A 12527-nucleotide genomic window follows, 5' to 3' on the forward strand; every position below is an offset into this window, starting at 1 on the left:
GCGAGAGGAAAGAAACATGAGGGAACCAAAGTCCATGTCGCCTGCGGCAATAGAAACCAGCAGCTATTTGTTGTTGACATTTTTCTCTACTGTTTTTTCTGCTCCATTGAAACGGTGACAGTTCCATGTTTTTTCATGCATTTAGGGCTTTTTTCCCCATCGCAGCCTGTCTACAGTGTAAAGTTCCTGAGCATCACAAGATTTCACTCTCCTCTGCCACACTTGTGTATCTGTGCAGCATGCAGCGGTGTAGTGATCTCTGAAGTACAAGAAGGGCTTTGATGTTGGTTTATGGAAAAAGGGTATAAACAGGTTGGCTCCATTAGGGACAAGGTTGTAGACGGTGTTAACCTACATTACTTATTATATTGTAAATTACACACAGTATGCAGCAAGCGTCTTGGCTGTTAGCCATAATAATATTCTCGTATTTCAAGAAATGTGGATGTGACATTGCAACCTAGCAAACTAGAATGAACTTGAAATAGAGACAAAGGTAAATAGAAATGCCTTAGACAGTATTTCCATCTGACCTCTAATGTCCATATACCCAATACTAAGAAGTGAAAAAAGGCTGTGCTTATTCTTAAAGTCACTGCAGCTAACATACCTCTTCTCTTAGTGCCCTTTGTTAACACTCAGCTCTGGATGTACTTTATCTCCCAGCCGCCGTTTTTGGGCTGAAAATTCCCACAATGGCTGTGTCAGGTTGATATCTCCCAGCACGTGAGCTTATTCTTACTACGGCCCTTTTGCTTTCATGGTAACAGTTACATTCAAAAGATGAGACCATGACAGAGAGCGAGAAAGGAAGAGATAAAGAGTGAGACACTAGCAGGATAAAAGAATGGTTTTACATAATTAAGCAGATAGAAGCGATTACAGCAGCTTATCCACAGAGCACAAACTGCACACATTCAGCCTCATTATGAAGTTACAGACTCCAAACTGTCACTGATGGCTTAATTACAGTTCCACAGTGGAACAAATTATTTTGAGCCATTACGGCGAAATCGCAAACCTTTTTACCTGAATACACATGTGGTCATCTGATTACATGTTTTCTTTATTCCCTAATGTTATGTCTTCCCTTGTAGTTTTCCCATCTTCTCCTTTGCCTCCTTTGATGATCAAGCGTTGCTTTCACTGTGCCTCTGGACACTGATGTGACCAACAATACAGAAAAGACTCACTTTTTCCTTAATATGTCTTGTCTTTGACCTCACTGCCTCTTCCAGTCCTCTTTACAGTAAGCTAAGTAGTGGTGGAAGTCTGAAGTTGTCCCTCGACTTTCCACATTGCTCTGCCAAGCTCCACAGAGGCAGGCCGGCAGGCAGCAGAGTGTGGACTCAGCACTTCTCAGGAGTTAGTGTCTGAGGCCAGGCACCCGGGGTTTTATTCTCCAGTCTACTTCTGCATTATTGACTCAGATGACTGCCTCAAACCTGGAACTGGACACAGCGGAGAGGCTACATGCAGATTTGATGAATCAATATATCGCAGCGGAATAGCATGAAAGGAAAGCGAGCACCAAAGGGACATGACTGGATCAGAATAATATCTTCTTTATACCTCAGCTGCTTATCTCTGTGTTGCACAGGTATATATGTTGACACGTACAGTACATACAGAGGTCTTTACACTGTATGCACATAAATGCATGCACATATAAAACACACATACAGATACAAAACACACACACACACACACCCGTGCTCCCTCCCCTGAAGGCCTTCATTAGATAAAAGGAAAACAGCTCTTTCCAGAGCTGCAGTGCAATTATTCAGTGTAGTCAAGCATGTCTCTGTGTGACAAAGCAAATTGCTTTTTCGGTTTGCTGTTCCTGATACAGATAGGGCTTTCAAAATCTGAGGGGAAGCCTTGCACCACTGCTCCCGACGCTGCAAGAGATACCAGCAGTTATTTACCCCACTGTGCGTGCTCGTGTTTACAGATGACTTTACGCATGTCTGTGCACTCTGTATTTGTGTGGAGATAGCAGCAGTTTGTTGTATATAGTGGTCTGTGTCGATCAGTTTTCTTCCTCATTGCATGTTTTGTGAAATCTGACTTGATTGATAGAGGGTCTCCGCGAAGTGGTGCGTTTATGGTCCGTGTTGAAGAACTTGACGCTGAGCACTATTTAAATAATTATCAGAGTGAAAATGCAGCCACATGCCTAAATGATGTTGTTTTCCGCTGCACAGCTGAGAAGCCACCAAGCTTCTGTGAAGTACCTGAATTCTGTTGTACTTCATTTCATTCCAGTTTTGATGATGGGGCATTTTACAGCTGGTTTCATTTGAAGAATAGAAATTTTTCAAGTCGGTCTTAAAACGTCTTCTGATGTTCTCATGTAGATGTGGGAGTTTGTACTGGTGCAACATAACTATCTTTGTAATCATTACTTATTTTTTGTCACTGTTTTCTTACTTACTCTGTTTATAACCTGTAAATAAACTGCTGGCAGCCAAATCTTTACACATCTTTTAGAAAGTACCTATTGAAGTTCTTCTGTAAGTCCAAAAACTCTTACAATCTTCAAAATGCCACTCTATCCAGTTGGTTTATGTGCATGTTTGGGTCTGAGACTGGGGATCTTTGTGGAGGGAATAGGTGAAGTCATTTGTATGGAAGTGGCCTATAAAAAAACATAGCCACTTTCTCAGGTCTGGCAGATGATTATCCTTCCCTTCATGTTAGGGTGAGTGAGAGAGCTGTTCATGGCCACTGACTTCTTATTTATCTTGCCCCTGCTCCCTCCGGTGGGGTCCCAATCAATATCCAGGGACTTGGAGTGAGAGAGGGAGACAGAGGACAAGTCTTCTGGAGAGATGCAGAGGGAGAGAGAGTGCAAGGACAGAGCAGAATGTGGAGATTTATTTGTGCTGCCTGTCGGTTTGTGGTCACACACAAGGAGACAAATACTTGCTGGAAGCTTCAGGAATCTCCTCTGTGATTATGGAGCATGTCAATTGATTTAGTAATGATTTTCATTTCTGTCCAATACCAGCTGTATATTAGTCACAAGTAATCCTGGTTTATGATTATACTTACTGCTGACTGGAATTGGAAAACACTGCAATGAAAGGTTGGCAGTTATTGAGAAGCTGTATTTCTTCTTTTGTTTTCAAAATGTTATTCAATGTGATGTAATTTACCAGGTAACATAAGTATATACAATGCCTGAGACTCATATTTTATATGAGTTATATGTTATGGAAAGTGGATTACATCTGTGAAAGGGGGGTGAGCAGATTTTGATCCTTTGGTTCAAAAGGAAATATTGATTGTCATTCACTGTCCCACCGTCAAGGGACCTGGGGGAAGCTTGAAGCATCACTACATGTCCAAACGCCCAGGAATCTCGCTGCTGGCTAGCCTGTTGCCATAGAGACATGTTGTTGTCATGCCGACAGGCTAGTCAGTCTGTAATGGGAAAAAAAAAAAGGATAAGGCGAGAGGATCAGACCACAGAGAGGCTGACAACTTTGGTGTGGAGAGGTGAGGTGGCGGTCCCTTTGAAAATCAGTCACCTCTCAGGCTGTGAGTGCACAGTGCTCACACATGGTCGGAAGACGCATTAGTATTAACACATAGTGGGCTGGATCTGTGCGAAAGGCACGAAGGGAAAGAATGGTAAAGCATGCAGATGCAGAGGGTGTGACTTTGTATAGAAAAGCAAGAGAAAGAGATTTTGCATGAAACCGGAGGTAGAATAGAGGGATTTTATGCACTGGTTCCACTGAGCTTTTTCTCCTCACTACAAGCACCCTGAAGAACCCTGCATGAGCACTTCAAAATGCTCATGATTTATGCCTCTCAGTGCTGTCCATGTGTGCTCAGAATATCTGATCAACTCCACTGATGTAGCTCTCTGCCTGCTCACAGAGGGAATCCAATCTGACCAGTGACGACATGTTTAGCCGCATGTCGTCATTTAACCGCCGGCTGTCTAAGTGGGGTCCAGCGAACAACGTGGGCTACATAAATAATTTTGAAAACTTTTTGGAGAAAACCTGGGCTGATTAAAAGCAACAGCATCCATCCCACTTTAGATGGTGCATCTCTACTTCAAATCTTCAAATATGGCCAAGTTTATTAGACAACCTAAACCCTGAAATCTCAGAGTGGAGCCCAGGACGCTGAGACGCAGTCTCACACACCTCTCTGCAGTTTCCTTACAGACGTCACTGAAACCTGACTGCACCAGGAAGAATATGACCCTCCCAAGTCACAATTATCATGTTCTTAGAAGCACAGGTCAGGGTGGATGAGTAGCAGCAATCTTCCATTCAAGCTAATTAATCAACCCCAGACCTAAACATACAGTGGAAACAAAAAGTATGTGAACCCTTTGGAGTTTCATAGTTTTCTGTATTAATTTGTCATAAAATGTGATTCCCCATCCCAACTAGACTGCTCAAATATGTTTTACCTTTGACAAGGACATCCGTAAGGGGCCGGTCCACCTATCTTTACTAACAGGCTACATACCACAGGCTTTTAATGGTGCTGTAGTCAAACCTCGACTCAAACAGCCTACTCTGAACACAGGGGTTTTAGTCAATTATAGACCAATATCCAACCTGCCCTTTATCTCTAAAATCCTTGAAAAGGTGGTTTCAAAGCAATAATGTGACTACCTGTGCAGGAATAACCTGTATGAAGATTTCCAGTCAGGATTAAGAGTACATCATAGTACAGAAACAGCACTGGTAAAGGTCACTAACGATCTTCTATTAGCATCAGACAACAGACTTCTGTCTATACTTGTCTTGTTACATCTTAGTGCTGTATTGGACACTATAGATTGCAACATTTTATTACACAGACTGAAACAAGTCATGTCACTATGCACATGACATCCAGCTATTTTATCTATGAAACCAGAGAAACAAATCAATTAATCAAACTTCAAGCATGCTCAAAATACATAAAGGACCATTCTGTCTCAAAGTGATGAAGTGATTAAAAAAAAGTAGTCCATGCATTTATTACGTCTAGACTGGACGGGACAGCCTACTGATAGGATGTCCCAATAAGTGCATAAAAAGTCTCCAGTTAATCCAAATCGCACGAGGCAGATGGCCGCCCACCCACGGTCTGGTTCTGCTGGAGGTTTCTTCCTGTAAAGGGAGTTTTTTCTCTCTGGTGTCACCTAGTGCTTGCTAAAGTGGGCTTGTTGTCTTTTCTATATAATTCTGTATACAGTTAAATTAACGTAAAGTGCCTTGAGATGACTTCTACTGTGATTTGGCGCTACATAAATAAAATAAAAAATTGAAGTTGAATTGAAAATTGAGGGATGGATGGAGGGAAAAAAAACAGAGACATGAGCAGTGCAAATAGAAAAAACTGTGGATGGGATGAAAGAAAGAACAAAGAAAAAGCAAGTGACAGAAGGAAAACAGGGACAGGGGGGTAAATGAACATAGACTGACAATTGAATGAGAGATGCTAGGAGGGAGAGTGAATAAAGGACACATAAAGAAACAGTGAGGCCGAGTGGTGTTGGGCCCAGTAGAAGCCACTGACCACTCTAATTATCCTCTATTTTCTTCAAACATGGCTGAGGCATTGTGAGTCAGTCCCCTGGGACACAACCAGCTCCTCATTTTCTCAGAGATTCAATTCTGCTCCATCTTCCTCTGTCTTTTACATATAAAACACTTTCTTCAATTATTCCTCTGACGTTCATATCTGTATTATTTGACGCCTTTGCCTATTCAGAGTGACTGCTCATTTCGCCCCACTCTAGTGTGACTAGAATCAATCCCGGGCTCATTCCAAGATAGGCAGAGAGACTGAGTGTGTGTGTGTGTGTGTGAGAGTGTGTGTGTGCGTGCGGGCATGCACACTGTGTGCATAGTTGTTTGTTGAGTATGATTGAAGACAAGAAAGAGAGTGAGAGTGGAGAAAAAGACAGACCAGCAAGGGGACGACGATATAATTTAAAAAGAGGGTGCAAATGACTGTGTGTGTGTGAGTGTGTGTGTGTGTGTGTGCACCTACAAGACTAGAGTAAGGCTAAGGTAGTAAGGGTGCTGGAATGTGTTTGTGTAATGAAGGTGTTTGCAGTGTATCCCTTCCCTCCTTGGTATAGGACAGCATGGTTTATTTGAGATCAAATGAGGCTACAATTACACGGCGGATGCTTTTCTCTCTCGATCGATTACAAACAAGAAGAAGAACATTCCATCAGAGGCTTTTAACTAAAGGTGCTGCCGCATGTATCGTGTACTGACTCATTGTTCCTTTGCTTTTATTCTCATAGAAAATGGGAGTTAGCTTTAAGATTACTGAGAGACATTCGAATGGATGCTTTCCGCCACAATAGATGTTTAGCATTAAAGTGAAATTAGAAAGAGCAGCCTTCTTTTACTGCTATTTCACTTCCATTACTGGCTGCTCAAAATGGATAAAGAAGTCTTTGGCTGATATATCGTATGCCCATTTGCATGTGGCAATGGTGCAGTGGTTAGCTGTGTCACCTCACAGCCAGAAAGACCTGGGTTTGAATCCATCGGTTGACCTGGTGCCTTTCCGACTGGGACTTTGCATGTTCTCCTCGCCTGTATGGGTTTCCTCCTTCCCAGAGTCTAAACACATGCTGTGAGATTAATTGGTACCTTGTCTATAGGTGTGAATGGTTATCTGTCTTCATATGTTAGCCCTGTGATGGACTGGCAACTTGTCCATGGTGTACCCCACCTCTTGCCCAGTGAGAGCTGGGATTGCGACCTTGGCGAAAAGTGGTTTGGATGATAGATGGATGGATGCGGATTTGCACTCATTTGACAGCTAGATTCCCTGTTGGTATAGTCGATGTGGAGATGGTACTACGCTGTGGACAATAAGCATGATCAGAATTTAGCATCAGGTCAAGTTTTTTATTTGGAAACTTCATCATAATCTGGTTAAAATACTTTCAAACATATTTGCTTTTTTGTTGAGTAGTACTAAGAAAAAAATATTTTGAAATGAAAAAATCCTATATATAGCATACAGTATTTCTTGGTTTTGAGGTACGTATTGTTAAGTGGTGATTTATAATTAAAGCTGCAGGCAGTCATTATTTAGCATCAAAATTCTGATAGTAAACATACTGTATTGTTGGTTTAAGTGATTTGAGTTCCTACGTTTTTTTGCACCTTGTTGCCACTTTGATTGCCACCAGGCATTAACAAGAACACATTGCCAACATGTCTACGACCTGCAGTTCTCGCTTGCCACATTTGGGATGTTATGATTAAATAGCTTTGGTTTAAAAGTGATGAGTTTATAAGATATATCAGTAGCACTGGAGTTATGATGTTTTGATTCAGCATTAATAGATCATTTAATATGAATTCAAGCACATTACTATAATGTATAGAAAGCATTTCTTCAGTGTTTGATTGCACTTTTTCACTGCATGGTGTCGACTCAACATAACTTGACTTGGTTTTCCACAGGACAAATGATGTGAATAGTACCTGGTACCTAGTAATTTTTGCTACCACCTCAGTCAGAGTCCCAGGAGAGCTGAGGTCATACGAAAAGGTGACATACGATGCTTTATTACTGCAACCATAGTCATCTAGTCTTCTGAAATATTTACCTTAATCTTTTGAAAACTTTTACAGTAGTCTTTCATCTTGCTGCTTTCAGTCTCTTCTGAAACAAAATTTGTGTCTTTGCTGTGACAAAATAGCTACATACTGAGAAACAAGAACAGCATTCCTTCCATATCCTCACTGGTTTGTGTGTGTGTAGGCAGTTTCATGTGGTGAAGCTATGACAACCGGCTACATTGACAGTTACTATTTGCTGTGGAAAATGAAGTACCTAGGACCAAAAGCGAGTAGAGTTAAGCCGAGTTGAGGCGGTACTTTGCAATGAAAAAATACTAGATTGTGTCAGTCCTGGAGAAGTATATGTGGTGTACATTTGTAAAATATACAGTAGGTAGGCACAAACCCACATAGTATAACTTTGAGTTTTAAAAACTATCATGATTGACAATGGCAATAAAGCACATTTAGAATTGGATTAACATATCTCATACTATAATTGTATTTTTATGCATCACACATTAGCTCAGTCAAGCTTTAAGCAAAAGCCCCATAACAAACGAGGATCTTCATCTTAACTATCAATCCATCTCAGCTGCAGAGGTGCAGCAGATAATAATAGGAGAAAGCCAGTGTACCTGAAATTGGGAAGAAAATTCCACTCTACAATAACTCTCTCTCTCAGTTGTTGTTCTAAATGCTATTAATTCACACACATTCAAGCATGCTGCATTACACTTGTACAATGTGGCCAGACCAACTACATTCCTAGCCTAATTTCAAGGTACATCATTCACAGTGTGAAAGTGTGTGTGAAGACACCACTCTATATGGAGTTTTAAGATCAATGTGACACAAATATAAAACTTACATACAGTTTCTAGGTCACCTTGTGTTAGAATTTCAGCTTTTATTCAAGGTTGTCAGAATAAAAGTAAAGTAGACAATAAAGGTGGCAGATATTCATTCAACAGCACAGTTTAAAAAGCATTTAAAACGTTAATATCACCTCCACTGTCGGTACTGCCTTAGCCTTAATCTTTGGTACCTTTTGTGCCCTGGGCCTCATTCAGAATTTACATCTGGCAGATATTTCCATATTCAGTGAGGGCTTTGCCCCAGTGGGAGCCGTGTGAGCACACAAGTAATGGGCACACTGTACTCAGGTGTCAGGAGGGAAAGGCAGGATTGGCCTTAGCTCCACTCTAAGCACAGGGGACACATATGAAGGGAATATGAACTCTACTGCATGTGTGTGTAGATGTGGTCGTGAAAACATCTGCAATGGCTCGTGAATATGTGTATTTTTCTGTGTGTGTGTGTGTTTATGCGCACAAGTGTGCGTACACATAGGGGAAGGACTGCTGTTCCAGTCTGCTGGCTGACAGACAGTCTCTTGGTTAATGAGCAGCTGTCGGACATCACTATTCATGAGCCCTGTCACTCACCTCCTCTCTCAAAGCATCAGCACCTGAAACCCTGAAACCCCCTGCCTCTCATTAGCACTGCAGCAGCACAGGCACACACATCAACACGCTGTCTCTCTACCACAAACATACATTAGTTTTACAACATGACTGTAAGGGAGCACACAGAGCATCAGCACCTTTAATAGAATTCAAATTGAATTGTGGTTTAAATAAAGTAAGTCCTGGTTTAGTGATGTACTGAGTGAATGCTCAGTACATCACTGCACTTTTATCTGATGCTGAAACACACATGCATGTGAGGCTTGACTAGAAATGGCTGTTTGATGGGAAATGAATAGAGAACTGGAGGTTTAACTAAAGGTCTCTGTTAGAGCTGCACAGCATTTTGAACAAAGAAAATGAGCACATTTTTTTTTTTCTTTCTCTTAATGATAGTGGGTATGTTAACATCGGCCATCTTTCTCTCTCTTTGTATTAAGCCGGAGAAATGGGTCAGGCCTTATCAACAGTGAAGACTGGAGCTCGGTACGCGGTAGAATACACCGTTCAAGAACCTGCCTGTGTTTATTTTAGATGTTGAATTTTAGAGAGGTTTATTCTGAGAGAGCAGAGTTAGTAAAATAGACAGACATGCTGTAGAAAAACTTGTGACAGCAAGAATAATTCCCAGTTGCAGATTCAGAATATTGTTTCATGTCTTAGGTTGGATCTGAATTATTGAAGAATGGTGGAGTGAGGCCCAATTGTACTCATTACTGGGAAACATATGAAATGTAATTCAAACGTTGTGAATTGCACCATCATGTAGAGAGGAAAAGGGGTGCACCTTACTACCCCAGGAAGTGTATTCATTAATAGGCTTTATGCATTTGTTATTATGAGTCCAGAGATTACACAGCATTTGCATTTTTTGCAAATGACAGATAACATGATACCATCTCTAATCACTGTATGAGTTTCAGCACTCTCACACCGCAAACAAGTCTATTTTGTCTAGATCCTCCTTTGGAGTAAATGAAGCTTTTCAGTACCACTTATTTCTTGGTGTGTCACACAGCAAACCCCACTTCCACTGCATTTCACCTCTGCATTGCAAGATTTATGAAAAGTGTCCAGGTGCCCATGAAATGCTGCCATGTCTGATTCTGTGCGATAGAATAACAACCGTGTCAGTGCCGCCGCAGGAACTGATACAGGACAGCGTGCATTGATCATTCTGGGAGGGAAAGTGAAGGAAAAGGGGGTGGCAGAGTGAGAGATGGAGAAAAGATGAGACTTTCTCTGCATTCAGGACCACAGATGACTGCAGCCAGACTCATTGAGGTGAATGGAAATGATTAGTTTCCCTGGCTTTTCAAGTGAGGTCTGAGCCAGTGTGCTCTCACAGCTGAATCGCTTAGTCTCTGTCTCTCTCACACTCTTTCCCTCACTGCCTTGTCTGATTTATGAGAAAAAATCATCTCTATTGAGCGATGGGGTCATGCAGTTACCACTCTCTTTCTCTCTCTCTCTCTCTCTCTCACTCTCTCTCTCTCTCACTTACTCTGACTCACTAACAAATCAGAAACACACACGCACGCACAGACAGAGACAGAGAGAGAGAGACAGAGAAAGTCAAATTCAGCTCTTTTGTGATTATTCTTCTTGTTTTCATGATCAGGGCTAAGTTTGTTCATTAGCATTCTCTGTCTCAGATTTATGAACAGCTGTGCATGTTTAAACTGGCCTGAGTGACTCATACAATACACTCTCACTGTCTTCCTTTCTCTTGCTGCCTTCCCAGTCTCCTCATCCATCTATTTATCTTCATGTTCCTTATTCATTCAAATAAATAAGACAGCCCTGGTTACTTTGGCTGTCTGGGGATCTTGCAAAAAATTCAGTCCTCCTTTCTCAATCCTTTGATTGAGAACTACTGTAAGTTAAATGAGATTTTCATGGCTGTAGTAGTGGTTGTAGCTGTGGTGGTGGATGCTGAGAGCTGCAGCAGACGGCAAATTAGGAGTAGGATGTGTGTGTGTTGGAGACAGCAGGGGTGTTCTCAAGCTGTGTGTTTGAATCCGGGCTCTCTGTCTTCCAGATAATCATCTGACACTCTGAGACACACAGGGCCCTGGGCTTTCAAGCCATCAGCGTGCTCTTTGTCCACTTGCCCAGGGATTTCTGTCTCCCTCTCTCAACCTTGAAGTCATTTTTTCAAACTGCTTTACTAATGTGAGCGTTGTCGATAAGCATTTGTTGATGGAACAGGCATCTGCGGAAATGATTCCCCACACCCGTCCTGAGATAAAGGAGCTGTGGATGGGACCTGGCAGGAGAGGCGCTTGCATGCACACTAATAAGACTACCCCTGCTCAGTCACAAATGTTCCTGATTTCACATGCCCATACAAATGTGTACACAGGCCTACGCATCAAAGAACATGTTCAGCTCAAGCTAGGGATGATTCAAGTTTTTCCCCACCACTTGTACAGTACAAGATGCTAAACTGAGAGCAGCACGCACAGTCATATACACATCAGTGGCATGCAAAATAATTTCTGCTCTTATCTACTGTGACACAACATTCGGATTTGGGTGGATGTGTGGAAACCAATGGGATGTCCCAGTGCACTCGGAAATGTAGATACTCCCGCAGAGTTCCTCTCGTTAATCTGAGCGCCTGTTTAATTTGTTCATTTTCTAACAGTGACTTTGCGACACGTTCAGCTTAGTTAGAATCAGTGTCACAGGAGAGAAGCAGAGGGCAGGGAAAACTAGAGAGCAAGTAAAAAGGGAGACTAGACAGTCCAACAAACAAAAGAAAAAAAAATCTCTAACATTTTGAACTCCAGACTAATGAGACAGAGATGTGAAAAGAGCGTAAGAGAGACAGGGGAAAGAGAAGAGCAGAGGAGCTTGGTCCAAGAGTACAACACACAAAATAAGCTTACAAGATGAGTGCAGATATTCAGTATCAGTGGTTCAGGTTGTGCTCTCTATCAACAATAAAAATGGTCAGCAACGCAGCATTTGGTTACAAACTCAACTTATTTTAATTTCACCGGCATTAACGTTTAAAGTCACAACCATCCATCCAACCACCATTTTCAAATGCAACTGTAAAGCCTTTTGCTGTACCACATGTTTATTTTAACAACACAACACCATCTCAACCTCTTCCATTTTTTTATTGTGTTGTCATAATCTTAGCTGATTTTTGCAGCCTTGTTGGCAAATTAATAAGTCACAACCACTTTATACTGTTATGTTCAAATCCACAATGAAAGCTAGAAAGAAAGATTATTTTCTACCATCTAGAAACGTCTCCACATTTACTAGCAGTGCTGTATTCTTTCTATTTCTATGATAAAATGCACACTTCCTCATGTGGGATGGCTATTCTGTGGGATTTCCACAGGCTTTCCAGAGCTGAGCTCCAGGATCAGCTGGATGAAGAGCTCTTCTAACTGCTTTACTCAAGCTGGTTTATCTCTCTTTCCAGTAAGTGCTTATCAGTGGTTTTCCAAATGATTGTCGTGTTTGACAACTCAATTCTGAG

Source organism: Anabas testudineus, chromosome 8 (assembly GCF_900324465.2).
Source record: "Anabas testudineus chromosome 8, fAnaTes1.2, whole genome shotgun sequence".
Classification (NCBI taxonomy): Eukaryota; Metazoa; Chordata; class Actinopteri; order Anabantiformes; family Anabantidae; genus Anabas; species Anabas testudineus.